Genomic DNA, 25,597 nt, shown 5'->3' with positions numbered 1-25,597 from the left:
GGGGTTACAGAGACACTGTAACTTGTCTCAGACCATTCACTGTAGTAAAGCAGGGGAAATACCTCACTTTTGGGAACAAAGGGAATTTAGGGTTATTTCTGTGGCAGGGTGAGGCCAGGAATGTTTACACACAGAGGCAGCAGAAATCTGGATATGATCTCTGCTCCTTTTAGGCTTGGCACACTCCTCTGTAAACAGATCCGCCGAGCAAAGATTAGAAAATGCAATCCCATTCCAGATAGACGCAGCCTTCAGATGGAGACTCTGCCTTCAGGGGTGTCGTGGTTAGGGGAGGAGGTGAATTTTTCCAGGGGGATGTGGGCAGTCCAATCAGTAATCAGCTTTTCTGCTGGCACCTGGATTGGTCACTCAGAGGTTTGGACACGCCTCTGAGGACACAAAGAGTTAAAAGCAGGAGTCTGAGGGGCTCGGCCCTCTTTTCGGATCCGGGTTTTCAGCAGCGAGACGTCTCCAATCTCCTTCCCCCCCTCCCCGCCTGGCCACGAGGCTGGGTGGGGGAGGGGAAACACGTGGTCGGCTCAGGTAAGCCAGAGCCCCCCCCCGGGGCGGGGGAGAAGAGAAGAGACAGGACTGGAACTGAGCTGCCCCGTCCAGGATGGAGGGGTGGAAAACTGTAGAAGTGCCTTCTGTGTGTGCTCACCCCCCTCCTCCCCCCCAAACTCCGGGAGAAGTTGCTCAGCCACGTGGGGTTTGCCGAGCCTGAGACTGCCCCTGCCTGCAGCACCCTGCTGAGAAGAAACTGTTAACCCTTGCTTAGCAGAAAGAAACTTTTCTTAGACATTGATTCTCATGACTGGTAGTTTTTCGGAGAGAGGGAAGCGGCCTGAGACCGAGATGATAAAGCATGATTAGAAGGAACTCGATGGAAGAATGAGAGGAGTAGCCTTAGAGCTAGACTTTTCTTGCATAATGTCAGCCATAGACTGAACTTGAGTCTCTTTTGAACATAAACTGCATTTTTGGGTAGATGCAGCTGCCCCTTGCTTTTGCTACAGTGACTGGCACTTGAAGTGAGTGGCGAGCAGAGAAGAGAGGGGGAGGGTGAGGTGGCACCCTCTGCCCTCAGGGCAGACCTGCTCCTAGAACCCCGGCCCCTGGGTGAAAAGAGAGAGAGCTTGGCATGCAGCATCCTTAAAAAGCCCTGTATGCAGTTTTAGCCTATGAGACAGCGGTGAGAGCGCTAGACATAAGAAAAAGAGAGTGTCACCTTAGCAGACTTCTCCGGGCGGTGCTATGGGTGACATAGAAACACATAAGGGGTGGACCCGTGTTTTCTGAGGAACAGTCTGTGGTGCGAGAGAGACTCCTCTCTCCCTTGCTGAATTGAAGATTAGTTTGTTTTTGAGTGGTGATGGTTTGATCTAAAACCCAGGGGTTAGTCTGTGAAGAGTGATAGGTGGGGAGGTAGAAACTGGGAGAAGAAAATGTTCTAAGAAGTTTTTATTTCTGTCTCTGTGTGTGTTTAAGAGTATTTCTGTCCCTGTTCTTATGTAATTAATAAAGTTTTAGTAAGTTTTCTTTTTGTTTTCAAGGTTTAAGCCTGCTCTGCTCTGTTCCTGATCACATCCCACAAGAGTTGTTAGAGAAAAAACATATATTCATGGGTGCACTAACATCTGGCCAGTGTTAACCCATGACAAGGGGATGGCCCGCCTGCCCCCTCACGGGCTGGCCCTCGTCCCTGCTGGCATTTTGGCTGCTGTCCTGGACACTGGGCATTAATCAGACATTTGTCCAACCCCTTCTCCTGAGCTTGGTCGGTAGAAATGCATTTATTGGTCCTTGGGCTGCCCATCTCTGAGTAATGAGGGGGCAGAGTCACTGAGGAACAGCCCACAAAGAATCTCCAGGGGATCCCTACAGAGTTCAGCTGGAATAACTTCCAGACTCCCAGCAGCCACTTCTATGCACTTCTTGGAGACTTCCTCTCCCAAGACCAGAAAGAAGCCAACAAATTGGTCCTACTGATCCTGTGTTTCAGGTGACTGATATTACCTTGTCTGACTGTGATTTTCTAAATGCTGTGACTGTGGACGTAGTATCGAATCACTTCTGAAGGATAACACATTATCTTCATTTGAGGAGGGAAATCCTAACTTTGAATTAGAGGAAGAACTTACCACTTCAGGAAAGACATCAACTGGAACATTCTAACAGAAGGAAGGTTAAAGAGTAAGGATCATTTAACCTGCAGCTCCATAACAAAAAAAGAAGAGAGATGCTGCAATTTTAAGACCATACAGAGCTGTGACAGATGATCTTGTATCTTTCTGCTGCCTAAAATTTTTCTGCTCCTCACTTTAGAAACACTAAAATGTTTCTACTGCTTTCATCTTTGGAACTGTGGACGGTTTGTAAGACATGCTGCTTTAGAAAATCCAGCTGTGACATCACCAGTGGTTTGATTTCTGGCACCAGTCCTCCTGTGCGTGCTGGCAGCTGGGGAGTCCTTGACCACTGGCAGTGTTTGGTCCATTTGGCATCTTCCCTGTGAGTACATCAACAGGCATGACCAGCTCCTTATATCTCACCTCCAAAATTGAAGAAGTCTGGATTGTGTATCTCTGACTGATCTTGATTATCATTGTTCTTGTTCTAATGAAACAAAACCCACATATGGAAGAGGCAAGGAAGGAGAGGGAAAGCAAACTGTTCCTGCCATCCTCTTCTTTCTTCCCCAGTAATATTGGCAAACAACTGGAGTATACCCAGGAAAAGCTGGGTAAGTATCTGGAGAAGCTAAACCATGTCTTCTTTGACACAAAAGCCAGAAGAAGGGATGGCCACCATGATCAGAAGTGTCCCCATCACAGAAGTCCTGATGTTGTGTTAGAAACTAAGGAACACTCAGGAAAGGAGGTAGGACACCCTCAGCATCTGTCAGGCTACACAAAAGTTCGGATAGGAGACTTAGAATGACTGTCAGACTCAACCCAAAGCAGAGCTCCTGGCTAAGGTGGTGAATCCTGGCTGATACAGTGAATCCTGATGAAATGCATAGTCCATAAACTTGGAGGGGGAAGAGGTGGAAGGAAGTCTTGTTATTTTGAAAGTAACCTATTTTTGCACTGTTTATTTCAACATTACACAGTCTTCCAGAGGGAGCTCTGTGACTTGTATGGTGTATATGTTACACGTGAAAGATGTAATTGTTGGCATTAGCATCTGTGCATGTGTGTGTAGCTATTATGTAAATCACTGCTTGCCACAGAAACAGGCATCATTTCTTACTTCAAGAAATTATTGTGCAGCTCTTCAGCTGTTACAAATCTCCTACTTTTGCCTCATACAGCAGTGTTTTGCCAGTTTTACCAGCTAAGGGTCTGGCCCAGTAGGGTACAAAGCTCTGAAGACCTATATCTAGAGGCCACTGCATGGTATTGAGCCATGGGAAATTATCACCATGAGCCTAGCTGATAAGGACACACTCACGAAACAGAGGTCTGGGTTCAACAGCAGCAGGGCAGGAGAGCCAGAGCCTGAGGGCCTAAGAGCTCAAGTTTATTTACAAAACTCAGTTTATACATTTCCTATGGGACTTGTGGATTGGAGGATGGAATACTACCTCTTAATCCACATTGGCCAAGCTAACTGTCAATCATCTTTCTCCTCCCACCTACAAATATGTAAACAATGAGACAGCAAAACATGGCCATTTTTTATAGTAAGGAGCGTGAGAAGCTGCACACTTCTGCTCTAGTATAGAACGCTCAGCAAACTAGGAAGAATCATGGCAACAGGAAATACTTCTGGAATTTTTCTTCTGTGCACAATGATCATGCACAGTGTACTCTGTAAACATGAAAGGCACTATTGGGAAACTGCAAAATTCTCTTTGCTTTGACCAAGGCCTTTTTTTAGGGGCAGAAACAATGCAGGTCTTTATATTTTTATCATTAGGCTCATTGCAATACTTTAGATTTTGCCCTTGAGATGACAGTTTTCATGGCAGCTCCACGAGGCTGTGTCACTTTATGCCAGCAGCTGTTTCTCTCACTTTCCCCTCATCCAGCAGCTGTTTCTGGGAAAATGGTGAACTTCAGCTTTGCCTGGAATAATGTTAATGCCAAAACTGTTGGGAGGGTGGGTCTTAATTGCTCAAGCAAAGGCCAAGAGTTCAGATACTTTTGTGAGCTGTGTTTGAGTGTTGTTAGTTGGGTGAAAGGCATGAGGGAGATATAGCCAAGTCACAATGTGCAGTCTGGGTATGTCAGAACATTTCAGGGTGGAAAACGTGGTTCACTTTTGTTAAAATTTTAAAAGTTTAATAATAAAAAATAAGACAATAAGTGACACAAAAATGGCAAAGGGTTACAGATGTCTGGGTGCCTGGCATTCTGCCACAAGGCACACCTTGCTAACAAAGGATCTTCCCTTAAAAACAATAAGCGATTGCATATTCATAAATCCTATACATGATTCAAACATTCCTTTCGACTTTAGGTGTTTCTGCTTAATTTCAGCTTTCCCCCCCATCATTCCATCTGGCAAATCAATCGTCCTGTGGCTCCATAGAGTCTTAAACTCCCTGATAACGGAGGCAATAAATTCTTCCTTTAGTTTTTTTGTTGCAGTGTGCTTTCGCTTTAGGTTCTTAGCTAGCCTTTTGTTTTATGTGAGTTAGTAATCATAAGGGGTTTGCTTGAAATTATGGTTATGCTTTAGGATTTGCTGTATGTCTTCCCTAAGCATATCCTCCCCCCATTCCCTATAATGGGCCTGTTTTTATTTGTATCAGCTTGTATTATATTTTGACTCATACCCTAATTGCTATTCAATCGGTTATATGTCAATCTCTTTTACTTATTAGCTAGCCACTCCTTAGAGACTCTCCTATTGGCCCCCAGGTGCCTGTCTTCTCCCTAACCTCCTCCTTTCCCAAATGTCAGTCCCCTGTATTCCTACCCCTCTCTCCATAACCTTCCCCATCAATCTTTAGTTACTCGATGTGTCCCTGTGTGTCATTCCCCTCCCCTGTTCCCCCTGATAAGTTTGTAAGATGTAAACCCCGCCTTGGACCCCTCCATAGCTGTGCCCTCATGGGTAGGTTTTTCTGCAACACCCCCTCAATAAAACCCGCTGTCTGAACCCTGCTCAGCGTCCTGGGCGTCTGGCACACCTTCAGTAAACCATCTCAGCTTCATCCCAAGACCTGTCTCGCCTCTGTGTCATCTCTGTGCCCTGAGAAGCAACAGCTGAGAGGATCAGAGCTCTGGGGGGAAGTGTCGTTCCCCGAGGTGCTGAGTGCTTGGGAATCCCCTCCCATAACCATGGACCGTAATAGTTTTTGGTGTTTGCTGCTGTATCTCCATCCAGATAGGATAATGTGAAGAATTTCTTGATTGTCTTTTCCCATTCTATGAGCTAGTTACAAAAAGCATCTTACATCACATAGTTTCTATTTTAATATTATGCCATAGCCTAAAAACTGCATTTATCACACACAAGAGACTATAGTAATAAAGCATAACTTTCCAACATAGCACATATAGTATTTATTTTAATATTTGTGAAAAGCCAATCGTATAATATGTACTTATAACATCGGTATGTCCAAAGGCTTTTGGATCTCTCCTAGGTCAAGGACATTGATGCTTTTGTTCAGGGAAAGGAGAGCATTTTCCTCCTTCTTCTTAGAATTTGATTTCTGTGTGAAAGTGATGTAGGTTGTTCAGATGAGCCAAGTTAGGAACTCTGGAAGGTGCAGAGGCAGGATGGGTTGCAGCAAAAGCCAGTCTTCTCATCCAGCCACACCAGGATCTCTGCTTCCTGTTCCTGCCCAGTTCTGCAGCAGCCTGCAGCTCTGCTGGCACTGCTGTGCAGGAAGGAGCAATGCAGTGCTGGATGGAGAGAGAGAAAACACCACCATGCTGGAGCAAGGATATTCAGGAGCAGTATCTGTGAAAATGCAAAGTACTGTAACTAGTATTGGCAAGAGGCAGTACTAGTTGCAGATTTCTTAGGGAACATTGGAATTACTCAGTGCACTTTGGTCACAGTTGATCAGTTATCAATTTAGACTCCTTCAATTATCCTATTTTCCACTGGAAGAAGATGTTCTGTCTTAAAAATATGTTTAGAAGGAGTGAGGGATTTTTTTTTGTCATTCATTGCACTCATCTAAGCTTTTGCCTAGTAGGGTAGAATCCATATTTTCTTAAGAATTCCTATTTGTTGCTATACTTTATGATCTAAAAATCCTTTCTAGATTACCTCCATTTCCCTCTTCCTCCCTGTTCTTATGGAAACTGGGCAGTCCACTCATTAGAGCCAAAACAGGACCAAAGGAATGGATTCAGAAATACAGGAGGGATAAGATGGGTGTCTGTCACATGCAGCAAGTGTGATAGAGCAGTAAGCAGATTGTATGGGAAATAAATGTACTCAGAGAGTTTCCTGCTTCATTAAATTTAATCAGAGATATTTTTCAGGTTGCTTCAGAAACAACAAGAAATGAATGGTGGCAGATGGCAGAGAGGCGTGGGCCTCCCACATGCTGGAAAAATAGATTGCCAGCCAGCCTGCAGGACATGCTAAGGGAGGCAGAGCACATGTGCCTACTGTGACAAGGCAAAAGGTGGATGGCCTTTATGTAGACATGGATTTGGAAACCCGACAGTGCCAGCTTTGAGCCCCACAGGAGCGGGAAGTCTGTGCAATGCCCCAGCTGAGGGGAGCAAGGAGTCATTTCAAAAGTGTCTGTGTTCTGTCACAGCAAGAATTGGAAGAAGCATGCCTGGGGTGTCTGTCATCAGGGGCTGTGAGATACCCACTGGGTAAGTTGATGGTGGCTTGCCCAACTCTGACAGGCCTGTAATTGTGTATGCAGAGTTTGACATGGGTCAGCTTCTGCTGGAAGTGCTTCATAGTTGGCAATCTGCAGTGCTGTCCTCAACCCAAATATAGAATCACAGAATAGTTTGGGTTGAAAGCAGCCTTAAAGCCCATCTTGTTCCAAACCCCTCCCATATGCAGGGACACCCTCCACTAAACCAGGTTGCTCTCAACCCTGTCCAACCTGGCCTTGAACACTTCCAGGAATGGGGCAGCCACAGGTTCTTTGAGTTGTACCCATATGGGGAAATCCTCACGGTGATGTGTCAGTATCAGCACAGATTCTTGTGAGTACAGCAGAATGGACGGAGTTGTGAGGAAAAAAAAGATTATTTGACTTCTGTTGTGTAGTACTGGGCCTTCTCACTTCTCCAGGTCTGACAAGAGTAGCAAACTTTCTGCAGTGCATTCCTGGTGGATTTTCTGTGGTTTTCTTTATGCTGCAAGAGCTTCTACACCTTCAGTCCATCACCTGATTCAGTCTGTTTCTTCAGCCTATCATAGGCCCTGAAAACTACCTGGATGACTAAGACAGTCATGTGATTAAATCTCTGTGGATCTCATGGTGCAGTGATAGACACCTTAAATGACATTACCTGAGGTAATACTGTTAGGATGTTTCTGTAATCCTCGCAAGCCCTGCCATGGAACTGCTCTGGGAGGTCTGTGTTGCAGATGTTGTGTTGCAAAGCAGAGAGGTTTGCAGAGAGAGGATATCTGTCATTACTCCTGTGCAGCTTCTCTGCTGAAACGTATCATTTGCTCTCTGGAAAGATCATCTGTCTGCCACATGAGTGTTTCAGAGTGCCTCTGATCTATGTATAGAGTGGAATATCCTGAGCTGGAAGGAATCCACAGGGATCATCGAGTCCAGCTCCTGGCCCTGCACAGACATCCCAACAATCCTCCCCTGAGCATCTCTGAGAGGGTTATCCAAAACCTTCTGGAGCTCTGGCAGCCTTGTGGCTGTGACCAGTCTCTGAGGAGCCTGGGCAATGCCCAGCACCCTCTGAGGGAAGAACCATTTCTTGATATCCAGCCTAACCCTCCCCTGACACAACTTCACCCCGTGTTGTCTCTTGTAAAGCCACTGAAGGGAATGAGGTGGCAAGGATGAGATCAGCTAGCTGAGCCCTCTCGGTCAATGCACAGTCAGCTAAAGTATTTTTGCCCAGGGCCACATGAGATTTTTAGTATCACTGTCTGGATACTGCATGTCCTCTAACATATGAAAAACACTGTTTCTTTTGAAGTCTCTGCTTCTCTTCAAGTCCTCCATCTCTGTATTCCACCTAGTTGTTTCCCACTCTAACTCTCCAGCACACACTAACCTCAGAGAAGTAATTTAGGCGGATAACAGGATGTGTATCTGGAAAACAAAGTTTCGTGTTTGTGCCTCAACCCTGACTTTTAATTAGATATATTCCAAGCAGAATGAGCTTTTAATTGTCTCTTTTAACATGAGGAGACATTTCTGCCCTCTTTTTTTTTTTTTGCTGGTGAGAAAACCTAGAGCTTTCCAGCAAACTGTTCAGAGGCTCAATAGGTTTGGAGCCCATCATCAGTAACAAGCATTTATTTACAGGTACAGAATTTTCTTCTCCTTGAATCTCTTTCCTACCTCAGCAGCTGATGACACTTAAGTAACAGCTATATTTGAAGTCTAGAAGGTTAGGATTTCTTTTACTTGCAAGATTTGGCTTCCAGTTGGCTGAACAGTTGATTGTCTCACAGTCTTTATGTGATCCAGAAGCTCTGTAAGGACCCGGCTTGTCCCAGCAGTCTGTAATGTGAGCCAGCACTTGGTGATGTGTGCGTGGATCTACAGAGAGAGGGAGTGATACAGATTGGAGAGAGGCACTTGATTGTTCGTGCTTTATTAGGCAGCAGGTGGGAGGTTTTTGTGGACTTAGGAATTGATAAAAGAATATTCAGAGAATAAGTGATTCAATATTGTCATCCTATACACATTTCCATTTTTAGGCTTGCTGAATTGATTTCCCATTTCAGAGTGGATGTAAGATTCAGGTTAAACAAGATAAAAGGAAGGGTATAAAGTCACAAATTAGTAGAAATATTAAAATGGCAAAGGATGTATATTTACAGCCCTCCGTGGACTTTTGCTCTCAAAAGGCTCCAAGAACTCTGCCCCTGAATTTTATTTGTTCAAGGACATTGTGCAAATAAGTTTCAACCTCCAAGTTATTAATAAGCTGGCTGTATTGCATATGTTGCCCATTTGGTATCACTGTGGGGCTTTGTGACAAAGTGCTTTTAATCATGTGGCATTGCTCATAGAGCTGGGTGAGACAAAGTGAAGGAGGAGAAAGAGAACGTATCTACTCAAGAAGATGGTTGGTTCTTTGAGGAAAAGAGTGGAAAGAGTTGATGTTATCTTAGAGGAAATAATAAACAAGGGTTCATTGGAAGAGTCTTGCCAGCTCTTGTTTGCTTTCCTGGCTCTTTGAATCAGCAGTGTTGGTGCACATCCCCTGCAACTGAGCTAGTGCTGAGCTGCCACCTGTTTATGGTGCCACCAGTCATGGCACTACCTGTTTATTCTTTCCCAGCTGAGGTTAGGAAGATCATAGCATCTGTGTCATATCTGCCATGTCAAACAAATCTGGGAATCATTTCAGAGTTCCTGTCTTTGACTCTGGTTGTTAAATAGGACTTTGTTAGTAGTGTGCTTTAGAGACCTCCAAAAGGCTAGTCAAGTTAAGAGGAAAAAATTACCATAAACAAGCAAATTGCCCCTTCCTGTAAGCAAAATCAGGCTAGTTTCAGCCTCACAGCTGGTCATGCCCACCAGTGTGCCCTGCTAGTTCTCATGTCAGCAGTTTGTACTCCAAGCTCTGCTCCACAGTGACAGCATCACAGCCACTGGCAAATAGGAATCTGTTTAACTGTGAGGATTTTTTGATCACTGTGTTCTCTGTACTCTGCTCCAAGTATTATAAGATCTGGAGCTGTATCCCTGCCAACCTCTTAGGGTGAGCAGAAGCGGACTCAAACATATTCATACTACCTAACTGCAGACATTTAATGTAGGTGCCCTGGGAGAGAGGTGTGGTTTGAAGCACTGAAGGTGGGAGCAAAAGTAAAATGCCTAAAATTACCGCAATTAATTAACCATACACCAACTCCCTTCCATTAGTTGGCCCCTAGCCTGCACTACTCCAACAAGCCACGGCATTGCCACTCAAAGAGTTGTGAATGCAGATGTGCAGCTCAGGGGTGGCAGTCCTCAACAACGAACAGCCTGCAAGTGCTTTTAAGAGATGAGCCTAAACCTTTAATTTTTCTACTGCAAGACATACATGGGAGGAGAATTCCTGTGTGCAAACATGGGCACCAAGAAGTTGTTAGATATCCAAACCCTGAGCTGCCCCTGTGCTGCCCTTAGGAGGATGTTGAAGAGCTCAGTGAGGTCTCCCCACAGTCTCCTCCACACTCAACACACCAAGTGGCCTCAGTGCTCCTCACACAGCCTCTCCAGACCCTTCCCCATCCTCACAGCCTCCTTTGGATGCTCTCCAATGCCTTAATGTAATTTTTATATTGCACATAGGACTTGAGGTGAGGCTACCCCAATGCAGAGCAGAGCAAGACAATCCCCTCCCTGGCCCACCAACAGTGCTGGCCTGGTGCCCCCCAGGACAGTTCTGTCTTGGCTCAGCTGCTGGTGGCACATTCAGGTACAGTGCATTGATCTCTTGGAGTAAGTCTGAGGAAGGATGGAGCAAATCACCACTAACACTTGCTTGCTCCAAGCCCCATCCTGCCTGGCCTTGGACACTTCCAGGGATCCAAGGGCAGCCACAGCTTCTCTGAGCAACCTGTTCCAGGGCCTCACCATCCTCACAATCAAGAATTTCTTCCTAATACCCAATCTCTATTCATCCTTTTTCAGCTTAAAGCCAGTCTCCCTTTCCTGTCACTCCAGGCCCTTGTCCAAAAGCCCTCTCCAGCTCTCTTGGAGCCCCTTTAAGGCATTAGAAGAGGCTCTGAGGTCTTCCTGGAGCCTTCTTTTCCCCAGGCTGAACACCCTCAGCTCTCCCAGACTGTCTTCAGAGCAGAGGGACTCCAGCCCCTGGAGCATCTCCCTGGCTCCCTTCCCCTCTGCTCCTGTTCAGCTTCTGGCCTCAAGCTTTGGGTATCTCCACTGAATGGTGTTCTCAGGAAACCCACAGGTCTTGTTTAGAAAAATCTTGGAAAACCTGTCTATTGTTTAAAACCGGTCTCTGTCCAAGCAATGTCCTCCTGCTGCTGCTGCCTGCCCTCTCCATGGGGCACCTAGCTCTGAGCAGAAGCCATGACTTAGATCCTGCTCCCAAAGGCAGGCTGCTGCAGGGTATGGACTGCCTGACACGAGCAGTGTTGAATTACAGTCAGGCCCCTGCAGGAATGCAGGACTGGGCCAGTATGACCAGTTCGGATACCCTAGGTGAAAGCAGGAGCCCTTGGCAGTCTTTTGAGCAGAGAGGTCAAGTTAATGTCACAGCACACCTTTGCCAGAAGGAAGGTACCTGAAAGTGGAGTCTGGGAGCTAACTGGATATGATTTTCCCATCTGTTCTGTATTTTTCCATTCCTTTGTTTGTTCCCTCTCACCAGCTGGGCCTAACCTGCTGGAGAAACATTAGGGTTTGGATGCTGGAGGGTGAGAGTGAAGCCCAGATGAGGCACCCTTTCCCTGGGGTGGCTCAGATGGTCTGTTTGGTTCATTTAAAGCCCTTGTATGGGTGATGAAGTTCAAATACCCCTCTGGAGGGAAGACAGTGCTCCACAAAGAGCCTACATAGCAGGTCTCCAGCATGTGTTGCCTTAAGGGAAGTCTGGATGCTGAACAGGAGTTCTTGCAGCTCAAGGGTCATGTCCTGTACAGCTGCTCAGACTGCCCATTCCATTAAGAAACACAAATCCTTGCACCAGTTCACATACAAGGAAACCTTGTGAGCTCCAGGAGCTCATCTGAGTTCAAAAAGGGTAATTTCACAGGCATACAAGGAGTGATCCCTAAGGGTACCTGCTCACAGAAAGCCTTGTCATGACCCAAATTGCTATCAGCTGTTTGCAGCACCAGTGCCAGGGTGTAGAATCACAGAACACAGAAAGGTTTGGGCTGGAAAGGACCTTAAAGCTCATCTCGTTCCATGACCCAGTAGGGTCCTGCCACATGGGACATGGTAGCCCCAAGCCCCATCCAATCTGAACACTTCCAGAGATGAGGCAACCATGGCTTCTCTGGGCAACCTGTGCCAGAGCCTCCCCACCCTCACAGGGAGGAATTTCCTCCTAATACCCAATCTAAATATTTCCCAGCTTAGTTTAAAAGCATTCCTTTTGCCCTGTCACTGATTGCCCATGTAAAAAGTCCTGTCTCTCTTTTATATTCCCTCCTTTAGGCACTGGAAGGGGCTCTAAGGTCTTCCTTGACCTTTCTCTTCCCCAGGCTGAACAGCCCCAGCTCTCCCAGCCTGGCTTCAAAGCAGAGTCCTTGAATCGTCTCTATGGTCTCCTCTGACCCTGTTTGAACTGGGGTATATCCTTCTTGTGCTGAGGACCCCAGAGCTGAAGGCAGGTCTGCAGGTGGGATCTCACAAGGGCAGAGCAGAAGGAGAGAATCCCCTCCTCTAACCTGCAGTCTGAACTCAGCCCATTCTGTATAATCAAAACAAACAAACCAATCAAAATCAACATTAACATGGATGATCCCATGCAACCTTAGCATGAGAGCTCCAAAGTCACTCGTGTCCAGTTCCTGGTGAGCAGCTCAGGAGTGTAGCTCTGTGGACACACTGCAGGATGCTGCGCTGTCAGTGCTACCTGCAGTTGCTGATAAGGACCAAAGCAAACTTCAACCCTTGAACCTGCAAACTGACTCCCACTGCTTGGATCTTGCTTCAGCTCTGCTCTCCTCCCTCACTCAACCTCATTTTCCAGGTTAGGTACAAGCAGGATGAATACAGGACATGTGAGACAATGTGGAAAGTAAGGAGCTTTGGGCATGGCTCCAGTAGGGAGTGATGGATTGCGATGCATTAAAATGGGATTTATGCACTGCATTCAGATTTTTCCTACTAAAGACACGAGATTTTCTCAGCTGGATCCTGTGGTGGGCAGGGAAAGAACAGCAAGCACCCAAACTGATGGAAGAAAGGGCTCAGCAAGAAGCTGCCAACAGCAGAGGGCAAAAAGATAGTGGCAGCAGGGATTTGACACAGCATTGGACTACAAGTGATAGTTTTCATCTGAATTAAATCAAGTCAGAGTTTTTTTATTTCTCCCTTCTGACTGCTAAAAGGGTTCTTTATTATGATTTTTGAAAGGTTCTTAATGTTTCTCTCTATAAATTTAGCTTTTTTCTTAATATTTAAAATTTGATGCCACTTCATGGATGCTGTGTTGTGATTTACTTTGGTATCCCAAGTAACAAAGCATCAAATACTCCAGGATCTGTAGGATCAGTGTAGTAGTCAGTCTTGCCTTTGATAAACTCTGAACCCCTGAGAAAATTTGTAGGATCATTTTACCCATTTCCTTTCCAAATTCACCTTTTTTCCGGATACACTGTGGCTACTGAGTTGAATTGATTAGAAAATGACATCTGCATTTTGAGATATTTGCATTCATCATTCAACTGGAATTAGGAAAGCCTCATCAGTTATTACAGGTCCAAGTGAGCAGGTTCCTGGATCTGTTCTTTCAGTGCAGGAGGGTGAGATCCAGCTCCTGAAGACTTGAAATGTCTGCAGGCAGCTCTGATGCAGCTGTGGGAGGACAGTGTGCTTAGCTGGGTTTGAGTGCCAACAGTTGTGTGTTGTTAGAGCTCACTCCTTTCTTATACACAAATCTCTAATTCTAATATTTGCGTATTTGAAATATCACTCATAATAACTTTGTTTACAGGTTTTGGGGAAGCACTGTTCTTCTCTGTGTGCATGTCAGTCACATTAGTGGTGTTTATCAGAAGAATGAACTGTGCTTTTCTTCCTCTTTTTTCCAAACTCTGGAGCAAACAGTGCCAATTTGTACAGTTATCTTTTAAGGGAAGTTATCTGTTTCAAGGGAAAAAAACACTCTTATCACCGGGACCTGGAAAGACCGGAGGCTAGAGCAACGTGAGACCAACCAGTATGGTTTCAAGCACGTACTCCGCTTTATTCCTCCAGATGGTGGGCTATATACAGAGTGAGTCGTTTACATTTAGCAGGTGCACTGTGATAGGCAGTGGACATACAGAAGTATGTAAGCTATTGCAGTTTAAGGTAGCCACCGTGTCTTCCCAGTAACTGTTCCATGCTAATAGCACCCCTACCTTAACACATTCCCAGTAACAGATAACCTTATCTGGTACTACGTATGCTGGACATACTAGGCCTACTAGGCCCCAGCCTGAGGCCTGGTCTGAGGCCCAGCTGTGGATAGCTCTGCCTTATGATCTAAGTTATCCTGTTCCTGCTACACACTCTGAGGAGAATAACTTAGTTCTTGAGGTGGTTTCACAGCAGCATAACTGAAGGGCTTGGGCTGGGTTGGATACCACACTTCTGGGCGGGGTGTCTGAAAACAGCCATGGTGGTGCTGAGAGCAGGAAGGACAGATCAGTCCCCATGGTGTTTGCCTTAATCAGAGCTATGACCAGGAAAGCCCCAGTGCTTCATAGAATCATAGATTCACAGAATATGAAATCATTAAGGTTGGAAAAGATGTTTAAGATCATCAAGTCAACCATTAACTCACCACTGCCTGCTCTAACCTATGTCCTCAAGTACCGCATCCACAGGTCTTCTAAACCCCCCAGAGATGGGAACTCCACCACTGCCCTGGGCAGGCTATGCCAGTGCTTTACAACCCTTTCTGTGAAGAAGTTTTCCCAATATCCAACCTAAATGTCCCCTGGCACAGCTTGAGGTTGTTTCCCCTGGTCCTGTCCCTGTTCCCTGGGAGCAGAGCCCAACTCCCACCGGCTGCCCCTTCCTGTCAGGGACTTGTGCAGAGCCAGAAGGTCCCCACTGAGCCTCCTTTTCTCCAGGCTGAGCATCCCCAAGCTCCCTTAGCTGCTCCTCATCAGACTTGTGCTCCAGAGCCTTCTCCAGCTCTGTTCCCTTTTCTGAATATGTTTGAGCACCTCAATGTTGTTCTTTTCTTCTTCCTCTCTCACACCCATGGGGCAGGTCAAGGAGCACTTGAGAGCTTATTCCTTTCTTTTTTATTTCTGAATAGGAAAAACACCACTCCTTTTGGAAGCACTGAGAATATTGTGGAAGAGATTGGTGAGTCGAGCCAAACCAGACTGTGGCTGCTGACATCTTCTCCTATGCAGGCATTTGCTTCTGCCACTTCAGCCAAGAGTGATGGGGACTGCTCCTGGCTTTGCCATCTCATGCATGAATATCTGCATACCCAACTGAGTATTCAGGATCCTTCTTAGCACCCAACGTCCTGCTCTAAGCACTTGCATTATCCATCTGGCAAGTGAGCATTTGCCTATGACCCACTTGTTTTTGAAGGAAGCAAACCTACAGCAAACCAAAGAGCTGTCTTTGAGCATTGGTTTCATGAGGCTTAATGCTCAGGGACGGTTCTCCTGAACACTGTGTCTGCAGAGCCCTGAAATGGGGTCAGTAGGATGGTCCCAGTGGCCTGGCAGATAACCCTGGAGACACGTGACTCTGTGGCTGGCACGCTTGGCACATAGCACCTGTCGTGTGTCCAAGGGTGATCTCTGGCTGTGTGTGGGGCAACATGCAAAAAGAGAAGGGGTGGCAGTCCTCATCCTGACCAAAATCGCCAGGGACTCCTGAGGAGCAGATACCCTTAGTCTTGCCTTCTGTTTCCTTCTGTCACTATCCTCCCGGCCAGCACACACTATGGGTGCTGGATCCCTTCCCTAAACATTTTCTGCTCAGCCTGATTTGCAAATATGTCACTGACTCCAAAAGCAAATTTAACATTCTCTTACAAACTGCCCTTCCTCCATGTGAAAGCAGGGGGTTCAGAAACTGAGTTCCAGAACTGCCCTCCACAAAACATTACTGGCAATTACTCCTAATGGAAGATTTTGGAAGCTTTTATTGCTTCTGCCCACAAGCATAACAGGCATTTTTGACAAAAAAAACCCTCAAATAATTAAATCTGAACTTTAATTTTTTTTTTTTACCACAAATCTGTTGCCAAAATTGATTTGACCAGCTCTATAGCCACATAGTATTGTGCGTGCTGAAGGGAAGGAAACGTTCCTAATTTTAGTTTTCTCTATTATATCACACCCAGGTAAAACTACTTTAGTAACTTCCTCATCCTGCAGATTTAAGTTTGGAAACCACAACTTATTTATATACCACAGCTTATTTACATACCTCCTTCTGATGCTAAGTGTACACATATTAAACATAATCAGTGTACGCAGCAGTTCACAATGGGCTTGCTGACACCTGCACAGAGCTTACAGGGGTACAGCTCTCTCTGTTCTGCTTCCAGGGCAAGCAGTTCAGCAGAAGTAGACACAGACCTGGGTGAGAGTAGACACCAGTGACAGTCTGCTTCCAGGAGATACCACAAGTGTTAATGATCATTCAGTAACATTCAGGATCATTCTCTGTGGGCTTCTTGCCTTGGCTGTTGCTCTTTCCCGTCTTTCCTTGCACTTCTGGATTCTGCTAAGATCAGCCACATCATTAATGTGTTGGCAACTGCTGACAGCTCCTCCTGGTGTTGCTGACTCCTTGTGGGAGATGTGTTGTGGGGCAGGAGAAGGCTGGGGATGGGGTAAGCTGTGGAGAGAGGGATGTGAAGGAACACAAGGGGATATTTTTCCTGTTAATGTGGGGCAGGAGCTGTGACCCTGTGGGAGAAGATCTGAGGAAGTGGTGGTGTCATTTTCTCCCTGGGTGAAGGAGGTGTCTCATGAGTGATTGACAGAGAGGCGTCTGTCGTTCACCTGGTGTCTGTGTGTCTGAGGGACGGGACAGTGGGTTGTCTGGGAGTCTCCATGGAAATGGAGAGCTTGTTCCCAGTGTGTGGTCCCTGGGTGGCAGCAGAGCCCTTGGTGAAGCATGGAGTCTGTCCAGCATCCCTTGGCCTGTAGGCACTGCAGCGTGTTCTCGGTTATCTGAGCTATCTTCAGACAGTGTGCTGAGGGCTACATTGAGGGCAGAGGAAAGGGGTTTTTTTCTGCTGCTGAGCCACTTCACAGCAGGCTCGGGGACTCAGAGTGAGCCAGGTTGATGGACCAGAGCTGAACAGCCTGTCACAGAGAGTTCACCCAGCTCCGGAGTTTACTGTGATCTAAGTGACAGGAAAGGAAATACTGGCACTTATGGAAACCCAGTGTGGGTTCCTACTGCCAAGCAAGGAGGAGAAAAAGGAGAAGAGTAAGGGGGATATAGGGTTTAAAGAAAAAGAAAGAATGCTTTTTATGTTCTTCAGCCATTAAAAAGCATCTCCTTGGGATTTTATTTCTTTTTTGTTTCAGTGGTGAGTGCTTATACAGTCTGAGAATGGTCCTGTAATCCACAGCTTGGGGGGATTGTTTCACACCTTGTAGTAGTGCTGTGTGCCCAGCATGATGCACAGTGCATAGAGGAATGTATATGTACATACAGATGTGTGTGTGTTTATCTAGAGATTCCTCTCCCACCTTCTCCAGCACAGGTTTAACACTTCTGCTGATTTCAAGGAAATAAGCACAGTTGAAGAAGCACTCTTATAGTTAGGTGTCCCCTATATATCACAAATATATATATGTACATTAGCTGCATACAGTACATTAGGATACTGTATATGTGTATATTATTATGTACCATTACCTCCATGTACTGACATGGTTTAACCTTGCTTTGGCTCTGCCAGGGAGGTCACGCCAATGCTCTGTCATGGCAATTTAGACCTGACCCAGTCTCCAAGCATTAGATTATAGTGGCAGCTGAACTAACCTCCGTCAGGCATCCAAAACATATAATTGGAGCCCTCTCCTCAGCAGCTGAAGTTCAGAGAAAAATAGGGAGCAGGGAGGAGAGATGCTCCTGCCTTTTGGACATGGGACCCTAGTGAATTGTGTCAGCCCCTGTCCACTACATCAGGAAGAAGGTGAGACCTGCTTCCCCAGAGTGCTGCTGCTGGCAAAGCCATGTCCTGAGTCTCAACAGGGAGCCAGGGCCCATCCCTGCCACTCCATTCTCAGCTGGTTTCCAGGGCCAGGCAGATGGTCAGGCACCTTCCTGTCTCCCTTGAGCCCAGAGTAGAGTAGGGAAGTAGATTCAGAGAGTCTATCTCCCAGGAGCTGCTGAGCAGAGAGATGTCCTTTTCCATCAGGGCCACATGCAGCAGAAAGCAAGAACTCCTCATGCTTCCTGGTTCCAAGGGTACTGTGCATGTGTCAGCCCCCTTTGGAGTCCTAAGCACTCACTGGACAGGCTCAGCCTTTCATAGCTAGGATGTCCCTCAGGAGTGGGCACCGAGTTCTGCATGCTGGAAAGGCCATTGACAACTGTTCTGCTGTGGCTGCTGCTTGTTGACAGCATGAACACAGCTCACTGTGCTGTCACAGTTCACTGCTGCAAGGTTCAGCTTGGGGGACTGAAGGCTTTGGGACTTCGCAGCAGTGACAAGATGAGCATTTCAGCTGGAGCCATAAGTGTGCAAAGAGCTCTGTGACTAGTTTGTCCCAAAGCTGCTCTGCACTTCCCAGGTCTTGGGGGACTGAAACTGCTGCATCCTCAGCCCATGAGGTCTCACCTTGGTGGTGACAGTGTACTTCTCTCCAAGGATGACACACTGTAGTTTCTCCTTTCTTTGGTTTGCAGCTGTTATCCCCCACTGACTGACTGGTTTGGTTTTGTTCTGTTCTTTTCTTGCAGGCCTGAAGCAGCTGTTCAGCCTAAGACTGACACTGGTAAGAGCTGTGGCTGGTAAATGTCCCCGCAGCACACACTGCCTGTTTTATATCACTGCATTGGCTGAAGAGGTGAGGTGGTCACAGCTGTGACACCTGTCTGCTCACAGTTGTGTCCATCTGTCATGTTCATGGATCAAGGAACTGCAGAGCACAAGGGCTGGCCTGACATCCTGTATGACAGCATACAGCTGGACTGCATGCTTCATAAGAGAAGGTGGGATTTGGCTACAGAGAGCAAATTCCAGCCAATCCCTGGCTAAACATAAGCAGGCAGGTATTGGTCAGTGAGCTGGGTACCAATCATAGCCAATCAGGTTCGAACGTGGAGTCTTCTGAATGGCCTGTATAAGAGGTGTGCACACTCTCTGCTGCATGAAACCCCAATGTCATGTGGTCTCTCTGTCTCCTCTGATTTCAACAGTCCTGAGCCTCCAGCTGTGTTTTGCCTTGCATCATATCTCCCGATGGGTTGGAGTCACAACGTATGCATCTTCCTGTCCAGTTTGTTCCTGCCTGGAGCTGCCAGAGGATAGGCTGCACCCACCTGCCTGCATTGCTCACCCCACAGGGCTCCTATTATATGAGATTGTTGGTTGGAGACCGATACATGACATGGTGGCTCACCAAGGGTCATCAACAAACAGCTCTGAGTTTATTATGGTTGCCCCTTTTATAGCGGGTTTGAATTTCCCGGGCTTGGATAGCTGATTGGCTGAGGTCACTACCCAGCTCCTTAGCCGGTGATATGTCTGCATTCTGGATTGAACATGATTGGCTGAGGTCCTGGTTTGAGTTCAAATCTATCCTATGATTGCTCACCCAGGGACTTGTTCTAAAATTAACTAGGCTTAGTCAAATTGAATATTCCGTTATGGCCAGATTTATTCCTCCAGCTACAGACCCAGCTGGGCTGTGACAAGTTCCCATCTCAGCCCTAGGTTTGGGTGGTTCCATGGGTATGATCTGTTCACCAGCTTCAGACTCTCGTGGTACTGTCAAGTACAGTCTCTGTGAGAGCTTCAGAGCTAGCAGAGGATTTGTTTGGCTCAGGCCTTTCTGGAGCCACTCGGAACCAGCATTCCAGAAATGCTCTGTGTCATCATTGTTGTCCTCTGCCTTCAAGTAACATTGGCACTGAGTAGATACTTTCCTTCCTACCACGAAGGCCTGTCAGGGTTTGCTCCTGCTCCTCCTCCTCCCGGAGTCACTGCCTACATCCCACTCTTGCAGTCTTCAGACAGGTCTCATTCCTTTTTACTTGGGTTCTCCTTCCCTTTTCCCTTCTGTTTCCCAATAGCTCCATGTTCCACAGTGTGTGGCAACAGCTTGCAGCAGAAATGCCCTGCATCCCTCCTGGAGGAGGCCTGTAGTGAACCCAGGGGTTTGGTGGGGTAGGGTGAGAATGAGATTGAGGTATCTTTAGAGGCTCCCATCCACCTGAGTGAGGGGACCACTTGGTGTTGCAATTCTGTTGCAGCCAAGGCAAAAATCAAGGCCAGGTACATTTGCTGTTTCTTGGGGATAAATATCTCAGGTTTTTAGGACAACTGCAGACTCCATCCAACCAGGTACTCACTGACTGGAGCTAGATGGCTCCACAGCAAGCCCTTCCCTGCTCCTCTCAGCAGCCATTGCTTTCTACCCAGCCCATGGCCCTGGCAGCACCCCATGGCACTGTGAGAAGAGGTGATGCCAAAAAAGAGGAAGGCAGCATCTCAGGAAACACCAAAGCTCTGGCCTGGCCAGCCTCTTTGGCCCATTTGGTGCAGTGGCTGCCCGTCCCAGGCCATCCAAAGCTATCCCACAGCCTGGGACTGTTTTAGCTGGGGCTGCCTGGCTTGGCTTTTCTGGCTAAGAGGACAAAGGGTCTGTGTGAACACTGGTGGAATCAGGGCTGGACATGGTTCTCACTCTCAGGGTCCATCCCAAATCTGTCACCTTTGGCTCTATTCATGACTGTGAACAGAGAGCAAAGCTAGACTCTGCTGGGGCTGAGCCACACGACCTTCTTTAGAGCTTTTGTACCTGTTCAGTGGCTCTCCAAAGACCCCTCCCACAGGGCAGCAATCAGAAGTTAGAGTAGTTGGCTGCAACACTGGGAGGCAGTGGCAGAGGCTGAGTGGGGGAGAAGAGCCAATGCAGATGGTAGAAGTGTTCTGGGCTGCTGATCCGCTCCATTGTTCTGCTGAACCCGAAGTGTCACATCTACTTGGTTTTCTAATCTGTCCAGGGATGGGGACTCTAACACTGCCCTGGGCAGCCTGCACCAGTGGTTTACAACCCTTTCTGTGCAGAAATTTTCCCAAAATTCAATCGAAACTGCCCCTGATGCAACTTGAGGCTGTTTCCCCTTGTCATGTCCCTGTTCCCTGGGAGCAGAGCCTGACCTCCCCCTAGCTGCCCCCTCCTGTCAGGGAGTTGTGGAGAGCCAGAAGCTCCCCACTGAGCCTCCTTTTCTCCAGGCTGAGCCCCCTCAGCTCCCTCAAATATTCCTGTTGTTATAAATGCATATAATTGGCTTTTTGCACATATTAAAATGAATATCCCATGTGTTATGTTGGGAAGTTATGCTGTATTTATATAGTTTCTTTCAGTAATATGGTAAATATAGTTTTTAGGTTATAGAATAGTAGTAAAATAGAAACTATGTTATGTAAAGATGCTTTTGTCATTAGCTCAAGAAATAGAGAAGATAACCAAAGAATTTTTTCACAGTATCCTAGCTTGATAAGAGATAGCAGCAACGACTCTAAAAAGGCTCTGAGAAAAGATTTATAGGGCATATCGCTATGACTGAATGGAGCCATGAGAAGACCAGATTTGTAGATGAAAAAGAGAAGGGGGGGAGATGAGATTAAACAGGAACACCTAAGGTTTGAAAGGAATGTTTGAGTCATGTATGTAATGTATGAATATTCAACACACAAGGGGATGAGTCTTTTGTAAAGTGGTGTACCTGCATGGTGAATCCCATGTGAAGGTACCCAGGCGTCTGTAAAAGAATACTTTTGTTCTTATTGTCTCCTGATTGTTTGTATTTTTTTATTAAACTTTTAAATTTTACCAAGTGAACCTCGTTTTTCACACTATATTCCTATTCCTATCAGGCTTGTGTTCCAGACACTTCCCCATTCTGTTCTCTGGACACACTCCAGCCACTCAAGGTCTTTCACATCATGAGGCATTCATCTCTTTGATGTCATTAGTCTTTCTGCCTCTGTGCCATGACGTGGCAGAGGTGGGAGCAGAGCCTTCCTGAAAGCTGGTACAGCGATGCTCCTCCAAGACAAATGTCGAGGCTTTAGTCTCTGCTTTGGCCCCTGAATGTCCTTGGTTTTCTGGGCTGAGGTGTAAGTTCTATGGGAGTCCTACCCTTAGCACAGGTGAGTGGGAGGTGAGAACTCCCCACAGCTGGGCTGAGACAGCCAGTTAAAAGTCCCTGCTGCTGGGCTGGCAGAGAGGTGCACAAAGAAACATCCACTGTCCTTTCCATGGTACAGTTGCCAGGAAGAACCTGTGGGAAGCACAGCAACAATAAGTGTTGTTTGCTGAGAGAAGAAAACAACTCCCAACAGAGTTCTCAATTCATGGCTGGGGAAGGAAGAAGGTTGAAGTGGATAAATAATATGGATTTCCTCAGGATTTCATCTAGACTAGATGCAGGTGAGCAGCATAAAAATAGCCTTCAGACAGACAATATCAGCTCACCCTCAAGAGCTCTTGGAGCAGGAGGGGTGGGTTCAACAGGAAGGAAAGGTACGGGCCACACTTCCACCTGGGGCAGCAGATCCTACTGGAGGGACAGTATCCACCAGAACTGGGCTGATCAGCTTGGGAGCATTACCTGTGTTCCATGGGACATGATCTGTCCCATGTTTTCATTCGTTGCCTTCTCTCATCCCAGTGCCAGAGTCATCCCATGGTGGGTGCAGTTGCTCTGGGCAGGATACCATGCTGCTTGAAGCACCCAGCAGTACCTTGCAGAAGGGGAAGGGGACAAGGGAAGGCTGCAGTTCATCCACCTCTACCTCTGCGGGCTCCCCAGGCCCGGACAGCCCATCCCCGGGGTGGGAGCATCTCCTAGTGGGTGCTGTAAAATCCCACCTGGGACCTCACACCTCAGCCCCCTCACTAGTGTATCCCCCTGCCCCAGCTGTAAGAGCCTGGGCTTTTCCAGCCTGCCAGAGACAGGTCAGCAGCCCCCCGAGTGCTTTGCTGAGAGAGAGATCTCCAGGCACGGATGGGCAGAACATGTCGGACTCGCTTTGTGGAGCCCTCGTGTCAGTGCTCACTAATGGAAGGATGTGGTGCAGTGTAGATAGCCACAGGATGAAATCATCCTGTACCTGCAGGGCGGGAGCTCAGAGGTGGCTCTGCCGTGACAGCAGGGCAGAGTCTGTGCCCGCAGGGCTGTCCCTTCTGCCAGTGCCCGCACAGACATTTGCTGGGGCACAGCCCAGGAGCACGTGGGGCACCATGGCAGCAATGGCATGAGGGGCTTTAGTGCAGCCCTGCTCTGTAAGGCTGAGTCCCACTGCCAGGGTGGCAGGAACGTGTGTCCTCTGCATCTGCAAGTGCAGCAGAGTTGGTTTATTCCTTGTACAAAATGTCTGGAACAAACCCAATAAACACTGAGCTTTGTGCCCGCGCCCCTCACTGAGCTGAGCTCCCCACACTGTGTCCTGTGCTCTGTGCAGCTCTGCTGTGGCCATCCCTCCAGCAGGATAGGGCACCCATGGTCACAGCTGACCGTCCGAATGCAACGTGTTCACAGGGAGCCCTCCACACCCCTTGGTGCTGCTGGGTAGTGGGGAGTACCCATGCCCGAGCACCCACTCCAGGCAGGCTCACGGTGGTTGCTGTCACTGCAGACATTGTTGTGCCTTCTGCTGCGTCTGACCTCATCCCTGCTATCTTCTGAGCCCAGCAGCGACAGCCCACATGCCCAGTCTGGGCCAGGGTAAGAGTGTGGGGAGACCACAGTGCACTATGCTGGACACAGACTTGGCCAAATACCCCTAGGGGCTTTGCTGGCCATGGTTCTGCTGCAGCTGGTCCTGCACAGGTCCCTCCAGTGCCCCCCAGCCTCAGCAGCACCAACAGCTGCTCCTGCTTCTCCCCTGTGCAATCAGAATCAGCCATCTCTGATCTCCACACAGTAAGACCCTCCACCCCAGCACCTGAACAAAGCAGCTGCCTCTGCTGAGGAGGTATTTCTGTCTTGAGAAAAACCTAGCCTCATACAGCATTTTCCTGCATTTCCTGTTTTTAACAGCCTGACTGGCAGAGCTTGTTCAGAACATAGGCAGGATATACATTCCAGCAGTGAGATGTGTTGTCCTAGTGAAGTGGCAAGGCTGTACATGCTCGACCCTCTAAGTCCTGCTTGCTCTGGAGGTTGGGGAGCACAGCCATGACTGTGTCCAGCCCACCCAGCAGACACAGACCCCACAAAGCAGTGAGACCTTCAGCTTTCCTCCCGATGCCTGCATGGCCCAGAGCTGCCCTGTAGTGGAGAACCACCTCCCAGTCAAACTGGACACAAGAGGAATTTTGGCATCAGCCCATGTGCCTGAGCACAGTGGCCATGGACAGGAGGTGCTGCCCATCATCTCTGCTCTTCTCTTTGGGGGCCCAGCTCTTCCCCACCAGTCTTAGCTCATTGTGTGAGCAGCAGCCCCACTCGGTGGGAGCTCCACAGAGGGTCCCTTCACCTCCTGGCAGAATGTTTGGTCTCCCCCCAAAGCACACCTGGCTCTGCTTCTCCACAGGCTGTTGGGCCACAGTGTGGGTGGAGAAGGCACAGATGAGAGGAAGCAGCTTTCTGGGGATCCAGGAGCTCCCCACCAAGATGTGAGTGTTGGCACAGAGCAACAGTGGGTGAAACAAGTAGACCACACAGGGACAAGAGCAGGTCTGGGACCCACCACAGGCATGACAGGGAGTCACTGAGTCCTGACTAGACCATGTGGATCCAGCAAGGGATGAGTCTGGGCCCTTCTGGGTAAGGGCGTTTCCTCCTTTTTGTAATTCCAAAGCTTTATGATTGCATAAGTATAATGGTAAAAAATGTGATAGTTCAACTGAATAAACCCTCTCAGAGGGATTGTTGACTTCACTACCGTGACCTGGAGAAGACCCACAGAGCACAGGGTGTTTTGCTCAAGTTCTGGGTGGGAACTGCCCCAGCACCACTCAGCAGACTTCACACTGCATCAGACTGTACCTAGGTTACCAGGAAAGCTCATCCTGTCCCTCCCTCCCTCCTTCCCTCTCTCCGGACAGGTGCCTCTGCAGTGTTTTTCACTCCAAGGAGTAATTGTAGGGGAATAACTGTGGATCCCATGAAGACACTGAGGCTGTGGGGGCAGAGGTCCACTCAACCCAGCTAGCAAGACCAGGGACAAACATGGCCCCTCTGGAAGAGTTTCTCACTTGCTCTGAAGCAAATAGAAGAGGAAGGCACCAGGCTCCTGAGTTGTGAGTAGGAGTTGGATCTGGGATAGCAGCAGGAGCAGCTGCTGCATCAAATGAGTGCTCGACATCTAGCCTTAGCCCCAGGCAGGATCCACACGATCTGCTCCCTCCAGTTCCTGTGTCTGGCAGTGTGAGGCACATCTGCCATATGGTGACACATGGCCCACATCTCCCATATGGTGATCCAGGGAGGGGGCAGCCCCATGAAAAGATCCAGGTGAGCAGGACCTGAGAGTTGATGGGGAGAAGAGGACTAGGCCAGCCCCTTCCCCATTTCCCAGGGAACAGGATCTCAGTGCAACTTGGAAAGGTTTCAAGCTCCCTCCAGCCAGACCTGGCCAGACCTGCTGGGAGCTATGCAATG

General features: G+C 47.8%; 1 long non-coding RNA gene across 1 annotated transcript; it reads left to right on the top strand.

Moving 5' to 3' along the window:
* The first annotated feature begins 446 nt into the window (after window positions 1-446).
* On the top strand, window positions 447-21,812 carry LOC134559458 (uncharacterized). Its single transcript, XR_010082515.1, has 3 exons — window positions 447-543; window positions 1,554-2,743; window positions 18,719-21,812. It is a non-coding gene; the product is annotated as an uncharacterized LOC134559458 (long non-coding RNA).
* Window positions 21,813-25,597: the final 3,785 nt, after the last annotated feature.

The sequence above is a fragment of the Prinia subflava genome, chromosome 17 (assembly GCF_021018805.1).
Source record: "Prinia subflava isolate CZ2003 ecotype Zambia chromosome 17, Cam_Psub_1.2, whole genome shotgun sequence".
NCBI lineage: Eukaryota > Metazoa > Chordata > Aves > Passeriformes > Cisticolidae > Prinia > Prinia subflava.
Note: the sequence above shows the minus strand (reverse complement) of the source record. Positions and strands in the feature narration are given on the sequence as shown.